This window comes from Ambystoma mexicanum, chromosome 10, assembly GCF_040938575.1.
Source record: "Ambystoma mexicanum isolate Mex_15411 chromosome 10, UKY_AmexF1_1, whole genome shotgun sequence".
Classification (NCBI taxonomy): Eukaryota; Metazoa; Chordata; class Amphibia; order Caudata; family Ambystomatidae; genus Ambystoma; species Ambystoma mexicanum.
Genome location: NC_090932.1, coordinates 1,536,045,173 through 1,536,071,194, shown reverse-complemented (window position 1 = coordinate 1,536,071,194; position 26,022 = coordinate 1,536,045,173). Strand labels below are relative to the sequence as shown.

The 26,022-nt window shown below is 50.6% G+C and overlaps 8 non-coding genes across 8 annotated transcripts; all 8 read left to right on the top strand.

Annotated features, from left to right (window-relative positions):
* Positions 1-1,900: 1,900 nt before the first annotated feature.
* LOC138496617 (U4 spliceosomal RNA) lies at positions 1,901-2,041 on the top strand. Its single transcript, XR_011278112.1, has one exon. It is a non-coding gene; the product is annotated as a U4 spliceosomal RNA (small nuclear RNA).
* Positions 2,042-5,549: 3,508 nt separating this feature from the next.
* LOC138496807 (U4 spliceosomal RNA) lies at positions 5,550-5,690 on the top strand. The gene has a single exon (XR_011278285.1). It is a non-coding gene; the product is annotated as a U4 spliceosomal RNA (small nuclear RNA).
* Positions 5,691-9,203: 3,513 nt separating this feature from the next.
* On the top strand, positions 9,204-9,344 carry LOC138496408 (U4 spliceosomal RNA). The gene has a single exon (XR_011277922.1). It is a non-coding gene; the product is annotated as a U4 spliceosomal RNA (small nuclear RNA).
* A 3,507-nt stretch (positions 9,345-12,851) lies between these two features.
* Positions 12,852-12,992, top strand: LOC138496407 (U4 spliceosomal RNA). The gene has a single exon (XR_011277921.1). It is a non-coding gene; the product is annotated as a U4 spliceosomal RNA (small nuclear RNA).
* A 3,508-nt stretch (positions 12,993-16,500) lies between these two features.
* On the top strand, positions 16,501-16,641 carry LOC138496809 (U4 spliceosomal RNA). The gene has a single exon (XR_011278287.1). It is a non-coding gene; the product is annotated as a U4 spliceosomal RNA (small nuclear RNA).
* A 3,507-nt stretch (positions 16,642-20,148) lies between these two features.
* On the top strand, positions 20,149-20,289 carry LOC138496792 (U4 spliceosomal RNA). Its single transcript, XR_011278271.1, has one exon. It is a non-coding gene; the product is annotated as a U4 spliceosomal RNA (small nuclear RNA).
* A 1,668-nt stretch (positions 20,290-21,957) lies between these two features.
* LOC138496406 (U4 spliceosomal RNA) lies at positions 21,958-22,098 on the top strand. The gene has a single exon (XR_011277920.1). It is a non-coding gene; the product is annotated as a U4 spliceosomal RNA (small nuclear RNA).
* Positions 22,099-25,605: 3,507 nt separating this feature from the next.
* LOC138496404 (U4 spliceosomal RNA) lies at positions 25,606-25,746 on the top strand. Its single transcript, XR_011277919.1, has one exon. It is a non-coding gene; the product is annotated as a U4 spliceosomal RNA (small nuclear RNA).
* The last annotated feature ends 276 nt before the right edge of the window (positions 25,747-26,022 follow it).

The window sequence follows — 26,022 nt, the reverse complement described above, 5'->3', positions numbered from 1 at the left end:
GACTTCCTTCACTGGCGGAAGCCGTGAGGCAGACTGTACCATCACCGAGGGTCCGAATGAGTCCTTCTTCGTACTCCTTTTGAAGTCGTCGGATGATCTGCTCAGTGAGGGGCTCAGCCCTCTTTTAAAGCCAAATGGGCCCCAGTGATTGGAGCATGCTAAGCCTACCTTAAAGACCCAATCCTGGGTCCCCACCACCAATCTTCTGTCATGCGTAAGGTCATGACCAGAGTGCTTTGCAACAGGAAAGGTAAGGGGTGACAACATGTACTACTAAGCCGCACCCATCTTCCTGTCTCCTGTGGATCAAAGTGGCTCTCTGGTTAATTGAGCTCGAGAACAGACTGTCTGCATCAAATCACATATATCTTCCCTCTGAAAGGGGGTGGCCCTGCAGCGGTTGCCTACTGTAAACAGTTGTTCCACACATGACATTCAATGGCCTTCATACAGAGGGGTGGGAGCTAGCTTCAAGCTGACACATTGCATATGAAAAAGGTGTTGGGGTTTCCTGCCCTGTGTTAGTTCTGTGAACAGGCCTCTTGGCAGGCCTGCTTCACTTAACTCTCATCAGTATGCGCTGCCATCAGAGAGAACCTAACAATAGGCAGGGCATATCGATGGAGCCTTTGCTATTTTAAGTAGGCTGACCAGGGCCGGAGGAAGGCGTTGCCTTCCCCCTTCAGAGATGCTTTGATGTACCCATGGCTGTCACATTGCAGCTAAATGTGACAGGAGGACCGCACCGGTAGACTGTGTCCCCCAGAGTGCACTTGACTATGTGTTTGTTGTGCAGTGTCCATTGGGAAATGTGTGCGGGATAGCCCCACACATTTCCAGGAGGTTTACCTACCAACATTCCATTTCTTTTTTAAAAGTATCAAACCAGCCCAGGCGGAGCGCACACTCCCCGTGCGGATGGTCTAATTCCTCACTCTTGGTCAGGTTCTTCAATTCCTACCAGTCAAGTGGTCTCTTCTGTCTGTGTCTGCACTTCATTTGCACAGCAAACAGGCATGTCTTTCCCATGGCAACAGTGTCTTCTCCAAGCTGCACACACAGACAGCCGTTTCTCAGGCTAAATGTTCTCTTCTGACCTCAGTGGCAGAGCCACACTAAGCAGATGGCTCTGCAAAGGCCCAGGGGCTACAGCAAAAAGCCTGAACAGGGCAAGGCCGCTTCATTTTTGGCAGTGGAGTGGAAGTAGAATTGCAGGGTCCGCCCTATGAGACAGGGTACAAGACGTGAATTACATAGGACCTTTTCACTTTTCCCAGAGTCCCCTGCAAAATCGGGTCTATTTTCAAGGACAAGTGCAATTATCACAAACAGGTAGGTATGTGATGGCATGGAAATGTATCGAAATTGTAATGGTTTGGTCAACAGTTGGAACGCTCAGAGACAAATTGATTCACTTCTTGTCAATGTCCTGGCTGCACTGCAGAAACAGCTGGTCGTCCTGGTGGAGCATCACTTCACCTGTCCCCAAAGGAGCCCATTTCTCGATGCTGTCCTCGCTCCTGTGCAATCCTCCAATGGCTCTTTGCATTCTCAAGCCTCTCCCATGTTGCCTTGGCAGCGGCCTGCCCAATAATCTCTCAGGAGGGCGGGGTCACTTGCCAACAGGCCACCGATCATGCTAAGGGAAAGAGCGCACAGGTAGCAGCCTGCTCATTTGCATGTTTACTCCCAGAATCCTATGCATACCTTGCTACTATATTTGCTGTCAGTTTGGTGAGCGCAAGATGATACAGGTGTTCACCTCAACAAATCTCGGCACTGGAATCCAGGCGGTTTTATGAGTTTGACAAAGGATGCTCAGGATGGAGCTTGCTGGGATCAGTGCAAGTTAAATGGGAATCCATTCCCGGGGCGCACGGGCCTCTGGGTCAGGTGCTTTAACTTTGCGCAGTGGCAGTATCGTAGCTCATGAGGTTTAACCGAGGCGCGATTATTGCTTATTGAAAACTTTACCCAATACCCCGCCATGACAGCTTGAAATATAGCTGGAATTGGTAATTTTTGACAGTCTCTACGGAGGCTGAACCGATTTGTTTGAAAAGGAGACAATGACGCTTTTACTCCACTGGAGAAGACCTAGCAAGAGGGGTGTGTTTTTCGGAACCCATCCCTTCTATTCTTTGTTCTCTCGTGGCCTACCCTCAACAAAGGGGTTTACTTCCAGAAGCTAGCGCATTCGTAAACTCCAAGCGGCGCAGCGAAGTCTATGGAACCGTGACCATGCAGCAGGTGCATTAAGCGCCTCAGTTGTCTCGCTGCCTTCCTGATCTCACGACATGAAAACCATGAGCTTTCAGAACCTAGCAGACAGTGACCTGTCTGCCTTCGATCCTCTTTGCCACATCTGCTCTTGCGAAAGTCATCAGATTGTTGGATGGTTACTCAGGGAGGTCTGGCTGCCACTGAAGCCAACCGCAGCAGAGGGGTCGCTTTACCTTTGGCCTTCGCTCACCATCTCAGTCTTCCCAAGAGAGGCAAAAGGGCATTTCTGTCCCCATGCATTCTATAGACACATATTCACGTGGAGTCAACAACCCGACCTCTCTTGGTGTGACGAATCAACTTCCGGGGCACTAGTGGTCCAGGGAGGAATATCGCTTTCTAGACCATCAATCAGTCCCACACCTCTAGTACACCGGAAGGGGTCTGAACAGTGGACGGAACGTCAGGCTGGTTAGTTGCAACAGAGCGAAAAAACAATTGTGACCCACTGATAAAAGGGACTGTCCAGTCAAGGTTGTATACAAATATCTACTTTAGTATTAATACAACAGACAGTTCTAACACACTACAAAATACAACCCACCCTATAAAGGAAAACAGGGGACAGACAGTTTCACAAAGGAGAGGGATGCACTCTGGATACTGACAGGAGTGCAGTCGGTAAAGCAATCAGTCTGAACTGTTCAAGGTTATTTGGTTGCAGCAGCAAGGGAGCAAGAGGTCGTAAATGTCACTAAGGGCCTTCGGAGAAGGACCAGGGGGACAGAACCACAATGTAACTGGTGTTTGAGATGATCTTGGTACTCGACAGCATCGAGTGGCTTCCAGCATGCTTTGTAGCTCCGGCGACAGAGTTCAAGAGGGACGACAGATGCGGATATCAGTTGGCAGGCAGTTTGGTAAGCGAGGCTGGGCGGACGGCTGCAGGCTGCCCTACCCGGCGGCTCGGGGTGAAGAATCGTTGTCTGTGTGCTGGTTGGTGGATCTGGAACGCTGGTCGAGGGTTCTCAGACGGCTTTAGTGACTGCAGCGTGAGAACAGCCACAGTGGTGCAGCCGGTCGCAGTTTGAGAGCTCGACTGCTTTGAAAAAGTCCTTAAAAGATGGACGCTGGTTGATGCTTGTTGTGGCACTCCTCCGAGCTTCTTCTCAATGCTTGGGTCGACGTTTAAGGCGGCCGACCCAAAGCTGAGAAGAGTGTTTGCCGGCAACGGCCTTGTCCTTTGTTCAGAGACTCTCTGGCACTTCCCACCTAGGAAGCTTGCTGGCTTAACCTAGCAGGGCACGCTGTGTGCTGGCTGGGTACCGGTTCTGGTGCTGCTTGATGGATCCTCTGAGTCGGGTATCTCCCTCTGTTCCCTGGGAGATGTTTTGGGAGGTATTTTGCTTCCCTCTTGGAAATCCTGGACTTCCTTCACTGGCGGAAGCCGTGAGGCAGACTGTACCATCACCGAGGGTCCGAATGAGTCCTTCTTCGTACTCCTTTTGAAGTCGTCGGATGATCTGCTCAGTGAGGGGCTCAGCCCTCTTTTAAAGCCAAATGGGCCCCAGTGATTGGAGCATGCTAAGCCTACCTTAAAGACCCAATCCTGGGTCCCCACCACCAATCTTCTGTCATGCGTAAGGTCATGACCAGAGTGCTTTGCAACAGGAAAGGTAAGGGGTGACAACATGTACTACTAAGCCGCACCCATCTTCCTGTCTCCTGTGGATCAAAGTGGCTCTCTGGTTAATTGAGCTCGAGAACAGACTGTCTGCATCAAATCACATATATCTTCCCTCTGAAAGGGGGTGGCCCTGCAGCGGTTGCCTACTGTAAACAGTTGTTCCACACATGACATTCAATGGCCTTCATACAGAGGGGTGGGAGCTAGCTTCAAGCTGACACATTGCATATGAAAAAGGTGTTGGGGTTTCCTGCCCTGTGTTAGTTCTGTGAACAGGCCTCTTGGCAGGCCTGCTTCACTTAACTCTCATCAGTATGCGCTGCCATCAGAGAGAACCTAACAATAGGCAGGGCATATCGATGGAGCCTTTGCTATTTTAAGTAGGCTGACCAGGGCCGGAGGAAGGCGTTGCCTTCCCCCTTCAGAGATGCTTTGATGTACCCATGGCTGTCACATTGCAGCTAAATGTGACAGGAGGACCGCACCGGTAGACTGTGTCCCCCAGAGTGCACTTGACTATGTGTTTGTTGTGCAGTGTCCATTGGGAAATGTGTGCGGGATAGCCCCACACATTTCCAGGAGGTTTACCTACCAACATTCCATTTCTTTTTTAAAAGTATCAAACCAGCCCAGGCGGAGCGCACACTCCCCGTGCGGATGGTCTAATTCCTCACTCTTGGTCAGGTTCTTCAATTCCTACCAGTCAAGTGGTCTCTTCTGTCTGTGTCTGCACTTCATTTGCACAGCAAACAGGCATGTCTTTCCCATGGCAACAGTGTCTTCTCCAAGCTGCACACACAGACAGCCGTTTCTCAGGCTAAATGTTCTCTTCTGACCTCAGTGGCAGAGCCACACTAAGCAGATGGCTCTGCAAAGGCCCAGGGGCTACAGCAAAAAGCCTGAACAGGGCAAGGCCGCTTCATTTTTGGCAGTGGAGTGGAAGTAGAATTGCAGGGTCCGCCCTATGAGACAGGGTACAAGACGTGAATTACATAGGACCTTTTCACTTTTCCCAGAGTCCCCTGCAAAATCGGGTCTATTTTCAAGGACAAGTGCAATTATCACAAACAGGTAGGTATGTGATGGCATGGAAATGTATCGAAATTGTAATGGTTTGGTCAACAGTTGGAACGCTCAGAGACAAATTGATTCACTTCTTGTCAATGTCCTGGCTGCACTGCAGAAACAGCTGGTCGTCCTGGTGGAGCATCACTTCACCTGTCCCCAAAGGAGCCCATTTCTCGATGCTGTCCTCACTCCTGTGCAATCCTCCAATGGCTCTTTGCATTCTCAAGCCTCTCCCATGTTGCCTTGGCAGCGGCCTGCCCAATAATCTCTCAGGAGGGCGGGGTCACTTGCCAACAGGCCACCGATCATGCTAAGGGAAAGAGCGCACAGGTAGCAGCCTGCTCATTTGCATGTTTACTCCCAGAATCCTATGCATACCTTGCTACTATATTTGCTGTCAGTTTGGTGAGCGCAAGATGATACAGGTGTTCACCTCAACAAATCTCGGCACTGGAATCCAGGCGGTTTTATGAGTTTGACAAAGGATGCTCAGGATGGAGCTTGCTGGGATCAGTGCAAGTTAAATGGGAATCCATTCCCGGGGCGCACGGGCCTCTGGGTCAGGTGCTTTAGCTTTGCGCAGTGGCAGTATCATAGCTCAAGAGGTTTAACCGAGGCGCGATTATTGCTTATTGAAAACTTTACCCAATACCCCGCCATGACAGCTTGAAATATAGCAGGAATTGGTAATTTTTGACAGTCTCTACGGAGGCTGTACCGATTTGTTTGAAAACGAGACAATGACGCTTTTACTCCACTGGAGAAGACCTAGCAAGAGGGGTGTGTTTTTCGGAACCCATCCCTTCTATTCTTTGTTCTCTTGTGGCCTACCCTCAACAAAGGGGTTTACTTCCAGAAGCTAGCGCATTCGTAAACTCCAAGCGGCGCAGCGAAGTCTATGGAACCGTGACCATGCAGCAGGTGCATTAAGCGCCTCAGTTGTCTCGCTGCCTTCCTGATCTCACGACATGAAAACCATGAGCTTTCAGAACCTAGCAGACAGTGACCTGTCTGCCTTCGATCCTCTTTGCCACATCTGCTCTTGCGAAAGTCATCAGATTGTTGGATGGTTACTCAGGGAGGTCTGGCTGCCACTGAAGCCAACCGCAGCAGAGGGGTCGCTTTACCTTTGGCCTTCGCTCACCATCTCAGTCTTCCCAAGAGAGGCAAAAGGGCATTTCTGTCCCCATGCATTCTATAGACACATATTCACGTGGAGTCAACAACCCGACCTCTCTTGGTGTGACGAATCAACTTCCGGGGCACTAGTGGTCCAGGGAGGAATATCGCTTTCTAGACCATCAATCAGTCCCACACCTCTAATACACCGGAAGGGGTCCGAACAGTGGACGGAACGTCAGGCTGGTTAGTTGCAACAGAGCGAAAAAACAATTGTGACCCACTGATAAAAGGGACTGTCCAGTCAAGGTTGTATACAAATATCTACTTTAGTATTAATACAACAGACAGTTCTAACACACTACAAAATACAACCCACCCTATAAAGGAAAACAGGGGACAGACAGTTTCACAAAGGAGAGGGATGCACTCTGGATACTGACAGGAGTGCAGTCGGGAAAGCAATCAGTCTGAACTGTTCAAGGTTATTTGGTTGCAGCAGCAAGGGAGCAAGAGGTCGTAAATGTCACTAAGGGCCTTCGGAGAAGGACCAGGGGGACAGAACCACAATGTAACTGGTGTTTGAGATGATCTTGGTACTCAACAGCATCGAGTGGCTTCCAGCATGCTTTGTAGCTCCGGCGACAGAGTTCAAGAGGGACGACAGATGCGGATATCAGTTGGCAGGCAGTTTGGTAAGCGAGGCTGGGCGGACGGCTGCAGGCTGCCCTACCCGGCGGCTCGGGGTGAAGAATCGTTGTCTGTGTGCTGGTTGGTGGATCTGGAACGCTGGTCGAGGGTTCTCAGACGGCTTTAGTGACTGCAGCGTGAGAACAGCCACAGTGGTGCAGCCGGTCGCAGTTTGAGAGCTCGACTGCTTCGAAAAAGTCCTTAAAAGATGGACGCTGGTTGATGCTTGTTGTGGCACTCCTCCGAGCTTCTTCTCAATGCTTGGGTCGACGTTTAAGGCGGCCGACCCAAAGCTGAGAAGAGTGTTTGCCGGCAACGGCCTTGTCCTTTGTTCAGAGACTCTCTGGCACTTCCCACCTAGGAAGCTTGCTGGCTTAACCTAGCAGGGCACGCTGTGTGCTGGCTGGGTACCGGTTCTGGTGCTGCTTGATGGATCCTCTGAGTCGGGTATCTCCCTCTGTTCCCTGGGAGATGTTTTGGGAGGTATTTTGCTTCCCTCTTGGAAATCCTGGACTTCCTTCACTGGCGGAAGCCGTGAGGCAGACTGTACCATCACCGAGGGTCCGAATGAGTCCTTCTTCGTACTCCTTTTGAAGTCGTCGGATGATCTGCTTAGTGAGGGGCTCAGCCCTCTTTTAAAGCCAAATGGGCCCCAGTGATTGGAGCATGCTAAGCCTACCTTAAAGACCCAATCCTGGGTCCCCACCACCAATCTTCTGTCATGCGTAAGGTCATGACCAGAGTGCTTTGCAACAGGAAAGGTAAGGGGTGACAACATGTACTACTAAGCCGCACCCATCTTCCTGTCTCCTGTGGATCAAAGTGGCTCTCTGGTTAATTGAGCTCGAGAACAGACTGTCTGCATCAAATCACATATATCTTCCCTCTGAAAGGGGGTGGCCCTGCAGCGGTTGCCTACTGTAAACAGTTGTTCCACACATGACATTCAATGGCCTTCATACAGAGGGGTGGGAGCTAGCTTCAAGCTGACACATTGCATATGAAAAAGGTGTTGGGGTTTCCTGCCCTGTGTTAGTTCTGTGAACAGGCCTCTTGGCAGGCCTGCTTCACTTAACTCTCATCAGTATGCGCTGCCATCAGAGAGAACCTAACAATAGGCAGGGCATATCGATGGAGCCTTTGCTATTTTAAGTAGGCTGACCAGGGCCGGAGGAAGGCGTTGCCTTCCCCCTTCAGAGATGCTTTGATGTACCCATGGCTGTCACATTGCAGCTAAATGTGACAGGAGGACCGCACCGGTAGACTGTGTCCCCCAGAGTGCACTTGACTATGTGTTTGTTGTGCAGTGTCCATTGGGAAATGTGTGCGGAATAGCCCCACACATTTCCAGGAGGTTTACCTACCAACATTCCATTTCTTTTTTAAAAGTATCAAACCAGCCCAGGCGGAGCGCACACTCCCCGTGCGGATGGTCTAATTCCTCACTCTTCTCTTGGTCAGGTTCTTCAATTCCTACCAGTCAAGTGGTCTCTTCTGTCTGTGTCTGCACTTCATTTGCACAGCAAACAGGCATGTCTTTCCCATGGCAACAGTGTCTTCTCCAAGCTGCACACACAGACAGCCGTTTCTCAGGCTAAATGTTCTCTTCTGACCTCAGTGGCAGAGCCACACTAAGCAGATGGCTCTGCAAAGGCCCAGGGGCTACAGCAAAAAGCCTGAACAGGGCAAGGCCGCTTCATTTTTGGCAGTGGAGTGGAAGTAGAATTGCAGGGTCCGCCCTATGAGACAGGGTACAAGACGTGAATTACATAGGACCTTTTCACTTTTCCCAGAGTCCCCTGCAAAATCGGGTCTATTTTCAAGGACAAGTGCAATTATCACAAACAGGTAGGTATGTGATGGCATGGAAATGTATCGAAATTGTAATGGTTTGGTCAACAGTTGGAACGCTCAGAGACAAATTGATTCACTTCTTGTCAATGTCCTGGCTGCACTGCAGAAACAGCTGGTCGTCCTGGTGGAGCATCACTTCACCTGTCCCCAAAGGAGCCCATTTCTCGATGCTGTCCTCGCTCCTGTGCAATCCTCCAATGGCTCTTTGCATTCTCAAGCCTCTCCCATGTTGCCTTGGCAGCGGCCTGCCCAATAATCTCTCAGGAGGGCGGGGTCACTTGCCAACAGGCCACCGATCATGCTAAGGGAAAGAGCGCACAGGTAGCAGCCTGCTCATTTGCATGTTTACTCCCAGAATCCTATGCATACCTTGCTACTATATTTGCTGTCAGTTTGGTGAGCGCAAGATGATACAGGTGTTCACCTCAACAAATCTCGGCACTGGAATCCAGGCGGTTTTATGAGTTTGACAAAGGATGCTCAGAATGGAGCTTGCTGGGATCAGTGCAAGTTAAATGGGAATCCATTCCCGGGGCGCACGGGCCTCTGGGTCAGGTGCTTTAGCTTTGCGCAGTGGCAGTATCGTAGCTCATGAGGTTTAACCGAGGCGCGATTATTGCTTATTGAAAACTTTACCCAATACCCCGCCATGACAGCTTGAAATATAGCTGGAATTGGTAATTTTTGACAGTCTCTACGGAGGCTGAACCGATTTGTTTGAAAAGGAGACAATGACGCTTTTACTCCACTGGAGAAGACCTAGCAAGAGGGGTGTGTTTTTCGGAACCCATCCCTTCTATTCTTTGTTCTCTCGTGGCCTACCCTCAACAAAGGGGTTTACTTCCAGAAGCTAGCGCATTCGTAAACTCCAAGCGGCGCAGCGAAGTCTATGGAACCGTGACCATGCAGCAGGTGCATTAAGCGCCTCAGTTGTCTCGCTGCCTTCCTGATCTCACGACATGAAAACCATGAGCTTTCAGAACCTAGCAGACAGTGACCTGTCTGCCTTCGATCCTCTTTGCCACATCTGCTCTTGCGAAAGTCATCAGATTGTTGGATGGTTGCTCAGGGAGGTCTGGCTGCCACTGAAGCCAACCGCAGCAGAGGGGTCGCTTACCTTTGGCCTTCGCTCACCATCTCAGTCTTCCCAAGAGAGGCAAAAGGGCATTTCTGTCCCCATGCATTCTATAGACACATATTCACGTGGAGTCAACAACCCGACCTCTCTTGGTGTGACGAATCAACTTCCGGGGCACTAGTGGTCCAGGGAGGAATATCGCTTTCTAGACCATCAATCAGTCCCACACCTCTAGTACACCGGAAGGGGTCCGAACAGTGGACGGAACGTCAGGCTGGTTAGTTGCAACAGAGCGAAAAAACAATTGTGACCCACTGATAAAAGGGACTGTCCAGTCAAGGTTGTATACAAATATCTACTTTAGTATTAATACAACAGACAGTTCTAACACACTACAAAATACAACCCACCCTATAAAGGAAAACAGGGGACAGACAGTTTCACAAAGGAGAGGGATGCACTCTGGATACTGACAGGAGTGCAGTCGGTAAAGCAATCAGTCTGAACTGTTCAAGGTTATTTGGTTGCAGCAGCAAGGGAGCAAGAGGTCGTAAATGTCACTAAGGGCCTTCGGAGAAGGACCAGGGGGACAGAACCACAATGTAACTGGTGTTTGAGATGATCTTGGTACTCGACAGCATCGAGTGGCTTCCAGCATGCTTTGTAGCTCCGGCGACAGAGTTCAAGAGGGACGACAGATGCGGATATCAGTTGGCAGGCAGTTTGGTAAGCGAGGCTGGGCGGACGGCTGCAGGCTGCCCTACCCGGCGGCTCGGGGTGAAGAATCGTTGTCTGTGTGCTGGTTGGTGGATCTGGAACGCTGGTCGAGGGTTCTCAGACGGCTTTAGTGACTGCAGCGTGAGAACAGCCACAGTGGTGAAGCCGGTCGCAGTTTGAGAGCTTGACTGCTTCGAAAAAGTCCTTAAAAGTTGGACGCTGGTTGATGCTTGTTGTTGCACTCCTCCGAGCTTCTTCTCAATGCTTGGGTCGACGTTTAAGGCGGCCGACCCAAAGCTGAGAAGAGTGTTTGCTGGCAACGGCCTTGTCCTTTGTTCAGAGACTCTCTGGCACTTCCCACCTAGGAAGCTTGCTGGCTTAACCTAGCAGGGCACGCTGTGTGCTGGCTGGGTACCGGTTCTGGTGCTGCTTGATGGATCCTCTGAGTCGGGTATCTCCCTCTGTTCCCTGGGAGATGTTTTGGGAGGTATTTTGCTTCCCTCTTGGAAATCCTGGACTTCCTTCACTGGCGGAAGCCGTGAGGCAGACTGTACCATCACCGAGGGTCCGAATGAGTCCTTCTTCGTACTCCTTTTGAAGTCGTCGGATGATCTGCTTAGTGAGGGGCTCAGCCCTCTTTTAAAGCCAAATGGGCCCCAGTGATTGGAGCATGCTAAGCCTACCTTAAAGACCCAATCCTGGGTCCCCACCACCAATCTTCTGTCATGCGTAAGGTCATGACCAGAGTGCTTTGCAACAGGAAAGGTAAGGGGTGACAACATGTACTACTAAGCCGCACCCATCTTCCTGTCTCCTGTGGATCAAAGTGGCTCTCTGGTTAATTGAGCTCGAGAACAGACTGTCTGCATCAAATCACATATATCTTCCCTCTGAAAGGGGGTGGCCCTGCAGCGGTTGCCTACTGTAAACAGTTGTTCCACACATGACATTCAATGGCCTTCATACAGAGGGGTGGGAGCTAGCTTCAAGCTGACACATTGCATATGAAAAAGGTGTTGGGGTTTCCTGCCCTGTGTTAGTTCTGTGAACAGGCCTCTTCGCCGGCCTGCTTCACTTAACTCTCATCAGTATGCGCTGCCATCAGAGAGAACCTAACAATAGGCAGGGCATATCGATGGAGCCTTTGCTATTTTAAGTAGGCTGACCAGGGCCGGAGGAAGGCGTTGCCTTCCCCCTTCAGAGATGCTTTGATGTACCCATGGCTGTCACATTGCAGCTAAATGTGACAGGAGGACCGCACCGGTAGACTGTGTCCCCCAGAGTGCACTTGACTATGTGTTTGTTGTGCAGTGCCCATTGGGAAATGTGTGCGGAATAGCCCCACACATTTCCAGGAGGTTTACCTACCAACATTCCATTTCTTTTTTAAAAGTATCAAACCAGCCCAGGCGGAGCGCACACTCCCCGTGCGGATGGTCTAATTCCTCACTCTTGGTCAGGTTCTTCAATTCCTACCAGTCAAGTGGTCTCTTCTGTCTGTGTCTGCACTTCATTTGCACAGCAAACAGGCATGTCTTTCCCATGGCAACAGTGTCTTCTCCAAGCTGCACACACAGACAGCCGTTTCTCAGGCTAAATGTTCTCTTCTGACCTCAGTGGCAGAGCCACACTAAGCAGATGGCTCTGCAAAGGCCCAGGGGCTACAGCAAAAAGCCTGAACAGGGCAAGGCCGCTTCATTTTTGGCAGTGGAGTGGAAGTAGAATTGCAGGGTCCGCCCTATGAGACAGGGTACAAGACGTGAATTACATAGGACCTTTTCACTTTTCCCAGAGTCCCCTGCAAAATCGGGTCTATTTTCAAGGATAAGTGCAATTATCACAAACAGGTAGGTATGTGATGGCATGGAAATGTATCGAAATTGTAATGGTTTGGTCAACAGTTGGAACGCTCAGAGACAAATTGATTCACTTCTTGTCAATGTCCTGGCTGCACTGCAGAAACAGCTGGTCGTCCTGGTGGAGCATCACTTCACCTGTCCCCAAAGGAGCCCATTTCTCGATGCTGTCCTCGCTCCTGTGCAATCCTCCAATGGCTCTTTGCATTCTCAAGCCTCTCCCATGTTGCCTTAGCAGCGGCCTGCCCAATAATCTCTCAGGAGGGCGGGGTCACTTGCCAACAGGCCACCGATCATGCTAAGGGAAAGAGCGCACAGGTAGCAGCCTGCTCATTTGCATGTTTACTCCCAGAATCCTATGCATACCTTGCTACTATATTTGCTGTCAGTTTGGTGAGCGCAAGATGATACAGGTGTTCACCTCAACAAATCTCGGCACTGGAATCCAGGCGGTTTTATGAGTTTGACAAAGGATGCTCAGGATGGAGCTTGCTGGGATCAGTGCAAGTTAAATGGGAATCCATTCCCGGGGCGCACGGGCCTCTGGGTCAGGTGCTTTAGCTTTGCGCAGTGGCAGTATCGTAGCTCATGAGGTTTAACCGAGGCGCGATTATTGCTTATTGAAAACTTTACCCAATACCCCGCCATGACAGCTTGAAATATAGCTGGAATTGGTAATTTTTGACAGTCTCTACGGAGGCTGAACCGATTTGTTTGAAAAGGAGACAATGACGCTTTTACTCCACTGGAGAAGACCTAGCAAGAGGGGTGTGTTTTTCGGAACCCATCCCTTCTATTCTTTGTTCTCTCGTGGCCTACCCTCAACAAAGGGGTTTACTTCCAGAAGCTAGCGCATTCGTAAACTCCAAGCGGCGCAGCGAAGTCTATGGAACCGTGACCATGCAGCAGGTGCATTAAGCGCCTCAGTTGTCTCGCTGCCTTCCTGATCTCACGACATGAAAACCATGAGCTTTCAGAACCTAGCAGACAGTGACCTGTCTGCCTTCGATCCTCTTTGCCACATCTGCTCTTGCGAAAGTCATCAGATTGTTGGATGGTTACTCAGGGAGGTCTGGCTGCCACTGAAGCCAACCGCAGCAGAGGGGTCGCTTTACCTTTGGCCTTCGCTCACCATCTCAGTCTTCCCAAGAGAGGCAAAAGGGCATTTCTGTCCCCATGCATTCTATAGACACATATTCACGTGGAGTCAACAACCCGACCTCTCTTGGTGTGACGAATCAACTTCCGGGGCACTAGTGGTCCAGGGAGGAATATCGCTTTCTAGACCATCAATCAGTCCCACACCTCTAGTACACCGGAAGGGGTCCGAACAGTGGACGGAACGTCAGGCTGGTTAGTTGCAACAGAGCGAAAAAACAATTGTGACCCACTGATAAAAGGGACTGTCCAGTCAAGGTTGTATACAAATATCTACTTTAGTATTAATACAACAGACAGTTCTAACACACTACAAAATACAACCCACCCTATAAAGGAAAACAGGGGACAGACAGTTTCACAAAGGAGAGGGATGCACTCTGGATACTGACAGGAGTGCAGTCGGTAAAGCAATCAGTCTGAACTGTTCAAGGTTATTTGGTTGCAGCAGCAAGGGAGCAAGAGGTCGTAAATGTCACTAAGGGCCTTCGGAGAAGGACCAGGGGGACAGAACCACAATGTAACTGGTGTTTGAGATGATCTTGGTACTCGACAGCATCGAGTGGCTTCCAGCATGCTTTGTAGCTCCGGCGACAGAGTTCAAGAGGGACGACAGATGCGGATATCAGTTGGCAGGCAGTTTGGTAAGCGAGGCTGGGCGGACGGCTGCAGGCTGCCCTACCCGGCGGCTCGGGGTGAAGAATCGTTGTCTGCGTGCTGGTTGGTGGATCTGGAACGCTGGTCGAGGGTTCTCAGACGGCTTTAGTGACTGCAGCGTGAGAACAGCCACAGTGGTGCAGCCGGTCGCAGTTTGAGAGCTCGACTGCTTCGAAAAAGTCCTTAAAAGATGGACGCTGGTTGATGCTTGTTGTGGCACTCCTCCGAGCTTCTTCTCAATGCTTGGGTCGACGTTTAAGGCGGCCGACCCAAAGCTGAGAAGAGTGTTTGCCGGCAACGGCCTTGTCCTTTGTTCAGAGACTCTCTGGCACTTCCCACCTAGGAAGCTTGCTGGCTTAACCTAGCAGGGCACGCTGTGTGCTGGCTGGGTACCGGTTCTGGTGCTGCTTGATGGATCCTCTGAGTCGGGTATCTCCCTCTGTTCCCTGGGAGATGTTTTGGGAGGTATTTTGCTTCCCTCTTGGAAATCCTGGACTTCCTTCACTGGCGGAAGCCGTGAGGCAGACTGTACCATCACCGAGGGTCCGAATGAGTCCTTCTTCGTACTCCTTTTGAAGTCGTCGGATGATCTGCTTAGTGAGGGGCTCAGCCCTCTTTTAAAGCCAAATGGGCCCCAGTGATTGGAGCATGCTAAGCCTACCTTAAAGACCCAATCCTGGGTCCCCACCACCAATCTTCTGTCATGCGTAAGGTCATGACCAGAGTGCTTTGCAACAGGAAAGGTAAGGGGTGACAACATGTACTACTAAGCCGCACCCATCTTCCTGTCTCCTGTGGATCAAAGTGGCTCTCTGGTTAATTGAGCTCGAGAACAGACTGTCTGCATCAAATCACATATATCTTCCCTCTGAAAGGGGGTGGCCCTGCAGCGGTTGCCTACTGTAAACAGTTGTTCCACACATGACATTCAATGGCCTTCATACAGAGGGGTGGGAGCTAGCTTCAAGCTGACACATTGCATATGAAAAAGATGTTGGGGTTTCCTGCCCTGTGTTAGTTCTGTGAACAGGCCTCTTGGCAGGCCTGCTTCACTTAACTCTCATCAGTATGCGCTGCCATCAGAGAGAACCTAACAATAGGCAGGGCATATCGATGGAGCCTTTGCTATTTTAAGCAGGCTGACCAGGGCCGGAGGAAGGCGTTGCCTTCCCCCTTCAGAGATGCTTTGATGTACCCATGGCTGTCACATTGCAGCTAAATGTGACAGGAGGACCGCACCGGTAGACTGTGTCCCCCAGAGTGCACTTGACTATGTGTTTGTTGTGCAGTGTCCATTGGGAAATGTGTGCGGAATAGCCCCACACATTTCCAGGAGGTTTACCTACCAACATTCCATTTCTTTTTTAAAAGTATCAAACCAGCCCAGGCGGAGCGCACACTCCCCGTGCGGATGGTCTAATTCCTCACTCTTGGTCAGGTTCTTCAATTCCTACCAGTCAAGTGGTCTCTTCTGTCTGTGTCTGCACTTCATTTGCACAGCAAACAGGCATGTCTTTCCCATGGCAACAGTGTCTTCTCCAAGCTGCACACACAGACAGCCGTTTCTCAGGCTAAATGTTCTCTTCTGACCTCAGTGGCAGAGCCACACTAAGCAGATGGCTCTGCAAAGGCCCAGGGGCTACAGCAAAAAGCCTGAACAGGGCAAGGCCGCTTCATTTTTGGCAGTGGAGTGGAAGTAGAATTGCAGGGTCCGCCCTATGAGACAGGGTACAAGGCGTGAATTACATAGGACCTTTTCACTTTTCCCAGAGTCCCCTGCAAAATCGGGTCTATTTTCAAGGACAAGTGCAATTATCACAAACAGGTAGGTATGTGATGGCATGGAAATGTATCGAAATTGTAATGGTTTGGTCAACAGTTGGAACGCTCAGAGACAAATTGATTCACTTCTTGTCAATGTCCTGGCTGCACTGCAGAAACAGCTGGTCGTCCTGGTGGAGCATCACTTCACCTGTCCCCAAAGGAGCCCATTTCTCGATGCTGTCCTCGGTCCTGTGCAATCCTCCAATGGCTCTTTGCATTCGCAAGCCTCTCCCATGTTGTCTTGGCAGCGGCCTGCCCAATAATCTCTCAGGAGGGCGGGGTCACTTGCCAACAGGCCACCGATCATGCTAAGGGAAAGAGCGCACAGGTAGCAGCCTGCTCATTTGCATGTTTACACCCAGAATCCTATGCATACCTTGCTACTATATTTGCTGTCAGTTTGGTGAGCGCAAGATGATACAGGTGTTCACCTCAACAAATCTCGGCACTGGAATCCAGGCGGTTTTATGAGTTTGACAAAGGATGCTCAGGATGGAGCTTGCTGAGATCAGTGCAAGTTAAATGGGAATCCATTCCCGGGGCGCACGGGCCTCTGGGTCAGGTGCTTTAGCTTTGCGCAGTGGCAGTATCGTAGCTCATGAGGTTTAAGCGAGACGCGATTATTGCTTATTGAAAACTTTACCCAATACCCCGCCATGACAACTTGAAATATAGCTGGAATTGGTAATTTTTGACAGTCTCTACGGAGGCTGAACCGATTTGTTTGAAAAGGAGACAATGACGCTTTTACTCCACTGGAGAAGACCTAGCAAGAGGGGTGTGTTTTTCGGAACCCATCCCTTCTATTCTTTGTTCTCTCGTGGCCTACCCTCAACAAAGGGGTTTACTTCCAGAAGCTAGCGCATTCGTAAACTCCAAGCGGCGCAGCGAAGTCTATGGAACCGTGACCATGCAGCAGGTGCATTAAGCACCTCAGTTGTCTCGCTGCCTTCCTGATCTCACGACATGAAAACCATGAGCTTTCAGAACCTAGCAGACAGTGACCTGTCTGCCTTCGATCCTCTTTGCCACATCTGCTCTTGCGAAAGTCATCAGATTGTTGGATGGTTACTCAGGGAGGTCTGGCTGCCACTGAAGCCAACCGCAGCAGAGGGGTCGCTTTACCTTTGGCCTTCGCTCACCATCTCAGTCTTCCCAAGAGAGGCAAAAGGGCATTTCTGTCCCCATGCATTCTATAGACACATATTCACGTGGAGTCAACAACCCGACCTCTCTTGGTGTGACGAATCAACTTCCGGGGCACTAGTGGTCCAGGGAGGAATATCGCTTTCTAGACCATCAATCAGTCCCACACCTCTAGTACACCGGAAGGGGTCCGAACAGTGGACGGAACGTCAGGCTGGTTAGTTGCAACAGAGCGAAAAAACAATTGTGACCCACTGATAAAAGGGACTGTCCAGTCAAGGTTGTATACAAATATCTACTTTAGTATTAATACAACAGACAGTTCTAACACACTACAAAATACAACCCACCCTATAAAGGAAAACAGGGGACAGACAGTTTCACAAAGGAGAGGGATGCACTCTGGATACTGACAGGAGTGCAGTCGGTAAAGCAATCAGTCTGAACTGTTCAAGGTTATTTGGTTGCAGCAGCAAGGGAGCAAGAGGTCGTAAATGTCACTAAGGGCCTTCGGAGAAGGACCAGGGGGACAGAACCACAATGTAACTGGTGTTTGAGATGATCTTGGTACTCGACAGCATCGAGTGGCTTCCAGCATGCTTTGTAGCTCCGGCGACAGAGTTCAAGAGGGACGACAGATGCGGATATCAGTTGGCAGGCAGTTTGGTAAGCGAGGCTGGGCGGATGGCTGCAGGCTGCCCTACCCGGCGGCTCGGGGTGAAGAATAGTTGTCTGTGTGCTGGTTGGTGGATCTGGAACGCTGGTCGAGGGTTCTCAGACGGCTTTAGTGACTGCAGCGTGAGAACAGCCACAGTGGTGCAGCCGGTCGCAGTTTGAGAGCTCGACTGCTTCGAAAAAGTCCTTAAAAGATGGACGCTGGTTGATGCTTGTTGTGGCACTCCTCCGAGCTTCTTCTCAATGCTTGGGTCGACGTTTAAGGCGGCCGACCCAAAGCTGAGAAGAGTGTTTGCCGGCAACGGCCTTGTCCTTTGTTCAGAGACTCTCTGGCACTTCCCACCTAGGAAGCTTGCTGGCTTAACCTAGCAGGGCACGCTGTGTGCTGGCTGGGTACCGGTTCTGGTGCTGCTTGATGGATCCTCTGAGTCGGGTATCTCCCTCTGTTCCCTGGGAGATGTTTTGGGAGGTATTTTGCTTCCCTCTTGGAAATCCTGGACTTCCTTCACTGGCGGAAGCCGTGAGGCAGACTGTACCATCACCGAGGGTCCGAATGAGTCCTTCTTCGTACTCCTTTTGAAGTCGTCGGATGATCTGCTTAGTGAGGGGCTCAGCCATCTTTTAAAGCCAAATGGGCCCCAGTGATTGGAGCATGCTAAGCCTACCTTAAAGACCCAATCCTGGGTCCCCACCACCAATCTTCTGTCATGCGTAAGGTCATGACCAGAGTGCTTTGCAACAGGAAAGGTAAGGGGTGACAACATGTACTACTAAGCCGCACCCATCTTCCTGTCTCCTGTGGATCAAAGTGGCTCTCTGGTTAATTGAGCTCGAGAACAGACTGTCTGCATCAAATCACATATATCTTCCCTCTGAAAGGGGGTGGCCCTGCAGCGGTTGCCTACTGTAAACAGTTGTTCCACACATGACATTCAATGGCCTTCATACAGAGGGGTGGGAGCTAGCTTCAAGCTGACACATTGCATATGAAAAAGGTGTTGGGGTTTCCTGCCCTGTGTTAGTTCTGCGAACAGGCCTCTTGGCAGGCCTGCTTCACTTAACTCTCATCAGTATGCGCTGCCATCAGAGAGAACCTAACAATAGGCAGGGCCTATCGATGGAGCCTTTGCTATTTTAAGTAGGCTGACCAGGGCCGGAGGAAGGCGTTGCCTTCCCCCTTCAGAGATGCTTTGATGTACCCATGGCTGTCACATTGCAGCTAAATGTGACAGGAGGACCGCACCGGTAGACTGTGTCCCCCAGAGTGCACTTGACATGTGTTTGTTGTGCAGTGTCCATTGGGAAATGTGTGCGGAATAGCCCCACACATTTCCAGGAGGTTTACCTACCAACATTCCATTTCTTTTTTAAAAGTATCAAACCAGCCCAGGCGGAGCGCACACTCCCCGTGCGGATGGTCTAATTCCTCACTCTTGGTCAGGTTCTTCAATTCCTACCAGTCAAGTGGTCTCTTCTGTCTGTGTCTGCACTTCATTTGCACAGCAAACAGGCATGTCTTTCCCATGGCAACAGTGTCTTCTCCAAGCTGCACACACAGACAGCCGTTTCTCAGGCTAAATGTTCTCTTCTGACCTCAGTGGCAGAGCCACACTAAGCAGATGGCTCTGCAAAGGCCCAGGGGCTACAGCAAAAAGCCTGAACAGGGCAAGGCCGCTTCATTTTTGGCAGTGGAGTGGAAGTAGAATTGCAGGGTCCGCCCTATGAGACAGGGTACAAGACGTGAATTACATAGGACCTTTTCACTTTTCCCAGAGTCCCCTGCAAAATCGGGTCTATTTTCAAGGACAAGTGCAATTATCACAAACAGGTAGGTATGTGATGGCATGGAAATGTATCGAAATTGTAATGGTTTGGTCAACAGTTGGAACGCTCAGAGACAAATTGATTCACTTCTTGTCAATGTCCTGGCTGCACTGCAGAAACAGCTGGTCGTCCTGGTGGAGCATCACTTCACCTGTCCCCAAAGGAGCCCATTTCTCGATGCTGTCCTCGCTCCTGTGCAATCCTCCAATGGCTCTTTGCATTCTCAAGCCTCTCCCATGTTGCCTTGGCAGCGGCCTGCCCAATAATCTCTCAGGAGGGCGGGGTCACTTGCCAACAGGCCACCGATCATGCTAAGGGAAAGAGCGCACAGGTAGCAGCCTGCTCATTTGCATGTTTACTCCCAGAATCCTATGCATACCTTGCTACTATATTTGCTGTCAGTTTGGTGAGCGCAAGATGATACAGGTGTTCACCTCAACAAATCTCGGCACTGGAATCCAGGCGGTTTTATGAGTTTGACAAAGGATGCTCAGGATGGAGCTTGCTGGGATCAGTGCAAGTTAAATGGGAATCCATTCCCGGGGCGCACGGGCCTCTGGGTCAGGTGCTTTAGCTTTGCGCAGTGGCAGTACCGTAGCTCATGAGGTTTAACCGAGGCGAGATTATTGCTTATTGAAAACTTTACCCAATACCCCGCCATGACAGCTTGAAATATAGCTGGAATTGGTAATTTTTGACAGTCTCTACGGAGGCTGAACCGATTTGTTTGAAAAGGAGGCAATGACGCTTTTACTCCACTGGAGAAGACCTAGCAAGAGGGGTGTGTTTTTCGGAACCCATCCCTTCTATTCTTTGTTCTCTCGTGGCCTACCCTCAACAAAGGGGTTTACTTCCAGAAGCTAGCGCATTCGTAAACTCCAAGCGGCGCAGCAAAGTCTATGGAACCGTGACCATGCAGCAGGTGCATTAAGCGCCTCAGTTGTCTCGCTGCCTTCCTGATCTCACGACATGAAAACCATGAGCTTTCAGAACCTAGCAGACAGTGACCTGTCTGCCTTCGATCCTCTTTGCCACATCTGCTCTTGCGAAAGTCATCAGATTGTTGGATGGTTACTCAGGGAGGTCTGGCTGCCACTGAAGCCAACAGCAGCAGAGGGGTCGCTTTACCTTTGGCCTTCGCTCACCATCTCAGTCTTCCCAAGAGAGGCAAAAGGGCATTTCTGTCCCCATGCATTCTATAGACACATATTCACGTGGAGTCAACAACCCGACCTCTCTTGGTGTGACGAATCAACTTCCGGGGCACTAGTGGTCCAGGGAGGAATATCGCTTTCTAGACCATCAATCAGTCCCACACCTCTAGTACACCGGAAGGGGTCCGAACAGTGGACGGAACGTCAGGCTGGTTAGTTGCAACAGAGCGAAAAAACAATTGTGACCCACTGATAAAAGGGACTGTCCAGTCAAGGTTGTATACAAATATCTACTTTAGTATTAATACAACAGACAGTTCTAACACACTACAAAATACAACCCACCCTATAAGGGAAAACAGGGGACAGACAGTTTCACAAAGGAGAGGGATGCACTCTGGATACTGACAGGAGTGCAGTCGGTAAAGCAATCAGTCTGAACTGTTCAAGGTTATTTGGTTGCAGCAGCAAGGGAGCAAGAGGTCGTAAATGTCACTAAGGGCCTTCGGAGAAGGACCAGGGGGACAGAACCACAATGTAACTGGTGTTTGAGATGATCTTGGTACTCGACAGCATCGAGTGGCTTCCAGCATGCTTTGTAGCTCCGGCGACAGAGTTCAAGAGGGACGACAGATGCGGATATCAGTTGGCAGGCAGTTTGGTAAGCGAGGCTGGGCGGACGGCTGCAGGCTGCCCTACCCGGCGGCTCGGGGTGAAGAATCGTTGTCTGTGTGCTGGTTGGTGGATCTGGAACGCTGGTCGAGGGTTCTCAGACGGCTTTAGTGACTGCAGCGTGAGAACAGCCACAGTGGTGCAGCCGGTCGCAGTTTGAGAGCTCGACTGCTTCGAAAAAGTCCTTAAAAGATGGACGCTGGTTGATGCTTGTTGTGGCACTCCTCCGAGCTTCTTCTCAATGCTTGGGTCGACGTTTAAGGCGGCCGACCCAAAGCTGAGAAGAGTGTTTGCCGGCAACGGCCTTGTCCTTTGTTCAGAGACTCTCTGGCACTTCCCACCTAGGAAGCTTGCTGGCTTAACCTAGCAGGGCACGCTGTGTGCTGGCTGGGTACCGGTTCTGGTGCTGCTTGATGGATCCTCTGAGTCGGGTATCTCCCTCTGTTCCCTGGGAGATGTTTTGGGAGGTATTTTGCTTCCCTCTTGGAAATCCTGGACTTCCTTCACTGGCGGAATCCATTCACGGGGCGCACGGGCCTCTGGGTCAGGTGCTTTAGCTTTGCGCAGTGGCAGTATCGTAGCTCATGAGGTTTAACCGAGGCGCGATTATTGCTTATTGAAAACTTTACCCAATACCCCGCCATGACAGCTTGAAATATAGCTGGAATTGGTAATTTTTGACAGTCTCTACGGAGGCTGAACCGATTTGTTTGAAAAGGAGACAATGACGCTTTTACTCCACTGGAGAAGACCTAGCAAGAGGGGTGTGTTTTTCGGAACCCATCCCTTCTATTCTTTGTTCTCTCGTGGCCTACCCTCAACAAAGGGGTTTACTTCCAGAAGCTAGCGCATTCGTAAACTCCAAGCGGCGCAGCGAAGTCTATGGAACCGTGACCATGCAGCAGGTGCATTAAGCGCCTCAGTTGTCTCGCTGCCTTCCTGATCTCACGACATGAAAACCATGAGCTTTCAGAACCTAGCAGACAGTGACCTGTCTGCCTTCGATCCTCTTTGCCACATCTGCTCTTGCGAAAGTCATCAGATTGTTGGATGGTTACTCAGGGAGGTCTGGCTGCCACTGAAGCCAACCGCAGCAGAGGGGTCGCTTTACCTTTGGCCTTCGCTCACCATCTCAGTCTTCCCAAGAGAGGCAAAAGGGCATTTCTGTCCCCATGCATTCTATAGACACATATTCACGTGGAGTCAACAACCCGACCTCTCTTGGTGTGACGAATCAACTTCCGGGGCACTAGTGGTCCAGGGAGGAATATCGCTTTCTAGACCATCAATCAGTCCCACACCTCTAGTACACCGGAAGGGGTCCGAACAGTGGACGGAACGTCAGGCTGGTTAGTTGCAACAGAGCGAAAAAACAATTGTGACCCACTGATAAAAGGGACTGTCCAGTCAAGGTTGTATACAAATATCTACTTTAGTATTAATACAACAGACAGTTCTAACACACTACAAAATACAACCCACCCTATAAAGGAAAACAGGGGACAGACAGTTTCACAAAGGAGAGGGATGCACTCTGGATACTGACAGGAGTGCAGTCGGGAAAGCAATCAGTCTGAACTGTTCAAGGTTATTTGGTTGCAGCAGCAAGGGAGCAAGAGGTCGTAAATGTCACTAAGGGCCTTCGGAGAAGGACCAGGGGGACAGAACCACAATGTAACTGGTGTTTGAGATGATCTTGGTACTCGACAGCATCGAGTGGCTTCCAGCATGCTTTGTAGCTCCGGCGACAGAGTTCAAGAGGGACGACAGAGGCGGATATCAGTTGGCAGGCAGTTTGGTAAGCGAGGCTGGGCGGACGGCTGCAGGCTGCCCTACCCGGCGGCTCGGGTGAAGAATCGTTGTCTGTGTGCTGGTTGGTGGATCTGGAACGCTGGTCGAGGGTTCTCAGACGGCTTTAGTGACTGCAGCGTGAGAACAGCCACAGTGGTGCAGCCGGTCGCAGTTTGAGAGCTCGACTGCTTCGAAAAAGTCCTTAAAAGATGGACGCTGGTTGATGCTTGTTGTGGCACTCCTCCGAGCTTCTTCTCAATGCTTGGGTCGACGTTTAAGGCGGCCGACCCAAAGCTGAGAAGAGTGTTTGCCGGCAACGGCCTTGTCCTTTGTTCAGAGACTCTCTGGCACTTCCCACCTAGGAAGCTTGCTGGCTTAACCTAGCAGGGCACGCTGTGTGCTGGCTGGGTACCGGTTCTGGTGCTGCTTGATGGATCCTCTGAGTCGGGTATCTCCCTCTGTTCCCTGGGAGATGTTTTGGGAGGTATTTTGCTTCCCTCTTGGAAATCCTGGACTTCCTTCACTGGTGGAAGCCGTGAGGCAGACTGTACCATCACCGAGGGTCCGAATGAGTCCTTCTTCGTACTCCTTTTGAAGTCGTCGGATGATCTGCTTAGTGAGGGGCTCAGCCCTCTTTTAAAGCCAAATGGGCCCCAGTGATTGGAGCATGCTAAGCCTACCTTAAAGACCCAATCCTGGGTCCCCACCACCAATCTTCTGTCATGCGTAAGGTCATGACCAGAGTGCTTTGCAACAGGAAAGGTAAGGGGTGACAACATGTACTACTAAGCCGCACCCATCTTCCTGTCTCCTGTGGATCAAAGTGGCTCTCTGGTTAATTGAGCTCGAGAACAGACTGTCTGCATCAAATCACATATATCTTCCCTCTGAAAGGGGGTGGCCCTGCAGCGTTTGCCTACTGTAAACAGTTGTTCCACACATGACATTCAATGGCCTTCATACAGAGGGGTGGGAGCTAGCTTCAAGCTGACACATTGCATATGAAAAAGGTGTTGGGGTTTCCTGCCCTGTGTTAGTTCTGTGAACAGGCCTCTTGGCAGGCCTGCTTCACTTAACTCTCATCAGTATGCGCTGCCATCAGAGAGAACCTAACAATAGGCAGGGCATATCGATGGAGCCTTTGCTATTTTAAGTAGGCTGACCAGGGCCGGAGGAAGGCGTTGCCTTCCCCCTTCAGAGATGCTTTGATGTACCCATGGCTGTCACATTGCAGCTAAATGTGACAGGAGGACCGCACCGGTAGACTGTGTCCCCCAGAGTGCACTTGACTATGTGTTTGTTGTGCAGTGTCCATTGGGAAATGTGTGCGGGATAGCCCCACACATTTCCAGGAGGTTTACCTACCAACATTCCATTTCTTTTTTAAAAGTATCAAACCAGCCCAGGCTTAGCGCACACTCCCCGTGCGGATGGTCTAATTCCTCACTCTTGGTCAGGTTCTTCAATTCCTACCAGTCAAGTGGTCTCTTCTGTCTGTGTCTGCACTTCATTTGCACAGCAAACAGGCATGTCTTTCCCATGGCAACAGTGTCTTCTCCAAGCTGCACACACAGACAGCCGTTTCTCAGGCTAAATGTTCTCTTCTGACCTCAGTGGCAGAGCCACACTAAGCAGATGGCTCTGCAAAGGCCCAGGGGCTACAGCAAAAAGCCTGAACAGGGCAAGGCCGCTTCATTTTTGGCAGTGGAGTGGAAGTAGAATTGCAGGGTCCGCCCTATGAGACAGGGTACAAGACGTGAATTACATAGGACCTTTTCACTTTTCCCAGAGTCCCCTGCAAAATCGGGTCTATTTTCAAGGACAAGTGCAATTATCACAAACAGGTAGGTATGTGATGGCATGGAAATGTATCGAAATTGTAATGGTTTGGTCAACAGTTGGAACGCTCAGAGACAAATTGATTCACTTCTTGTCAATGTCCTGGCTGCACTGCAGAAACAGCTGGTCGTCCTGGTGGAGCATCACTTCACCTGTCCCCAAAGGAGCCCATTTCTCGATGCTGTCCTCGCTCCTGTGCAATCCTCCAATGGCTCTTTGCATTCTCAAGCCTCTCCCATGTTGCCTTGGCAGCGGCCTGCCCAATAATCTCTCAGGAGGGCGGGGTCACTTGCCAACAGGCCACCGATCATGCTAATGGAAAGAGCGCACAGGTAGCAGCCTGCTCATTTGCATGTTTACTCCCAGAATCCTATGCATACCTTGCTACTATATTTGCTGTCAGTTTGGTGAGCGCAAGATGATACAGGTGTTCACCTCAACAAATCTCGGCACTGGAATCCAGGCGGTTTTATGAGTTTGACAAAGGATGCTCAGGATGGAGCTTGCTGGGATCAGTGCAAGTTAAATGGGAATCCATTCCCGGGGCGCACGGGCCTCTGGGTCAGGTGCTTTAGCTTTGCGCAGTGGCAGTATCGTAGCTCATGAGGTTTAACCGAGGCGCGATTATTGCTTATTGAAAACTTTACCCAATACCCCGCCATGACAGCTTGAAATATAGCTGGAATTGGTAATTTTTGACAGTCTCTACGGAGGCTGAACCGATTTGTTTGAAAAGGAGACAATGACGCTTTTACTCCACTGGAGAAGACCTAGCAAGAGGGGTGTGTTTTTCGGAACCCATCCCTTCTATTCTTTGTTCTCTCGTGGCCTACCCTCAACAAAGGGGTTTACTTCCAGAAGCTAGCGCATTCGTAAACTCCAAACGGCGCAGCGAAGTCTATGGAACCGTGACCATGCAGCAGGTGCATTAAGCGCCTCAGTTGTCTCGCTGCCTTCCTGATCTCACGACATGAAAACCATGAGCTTTCA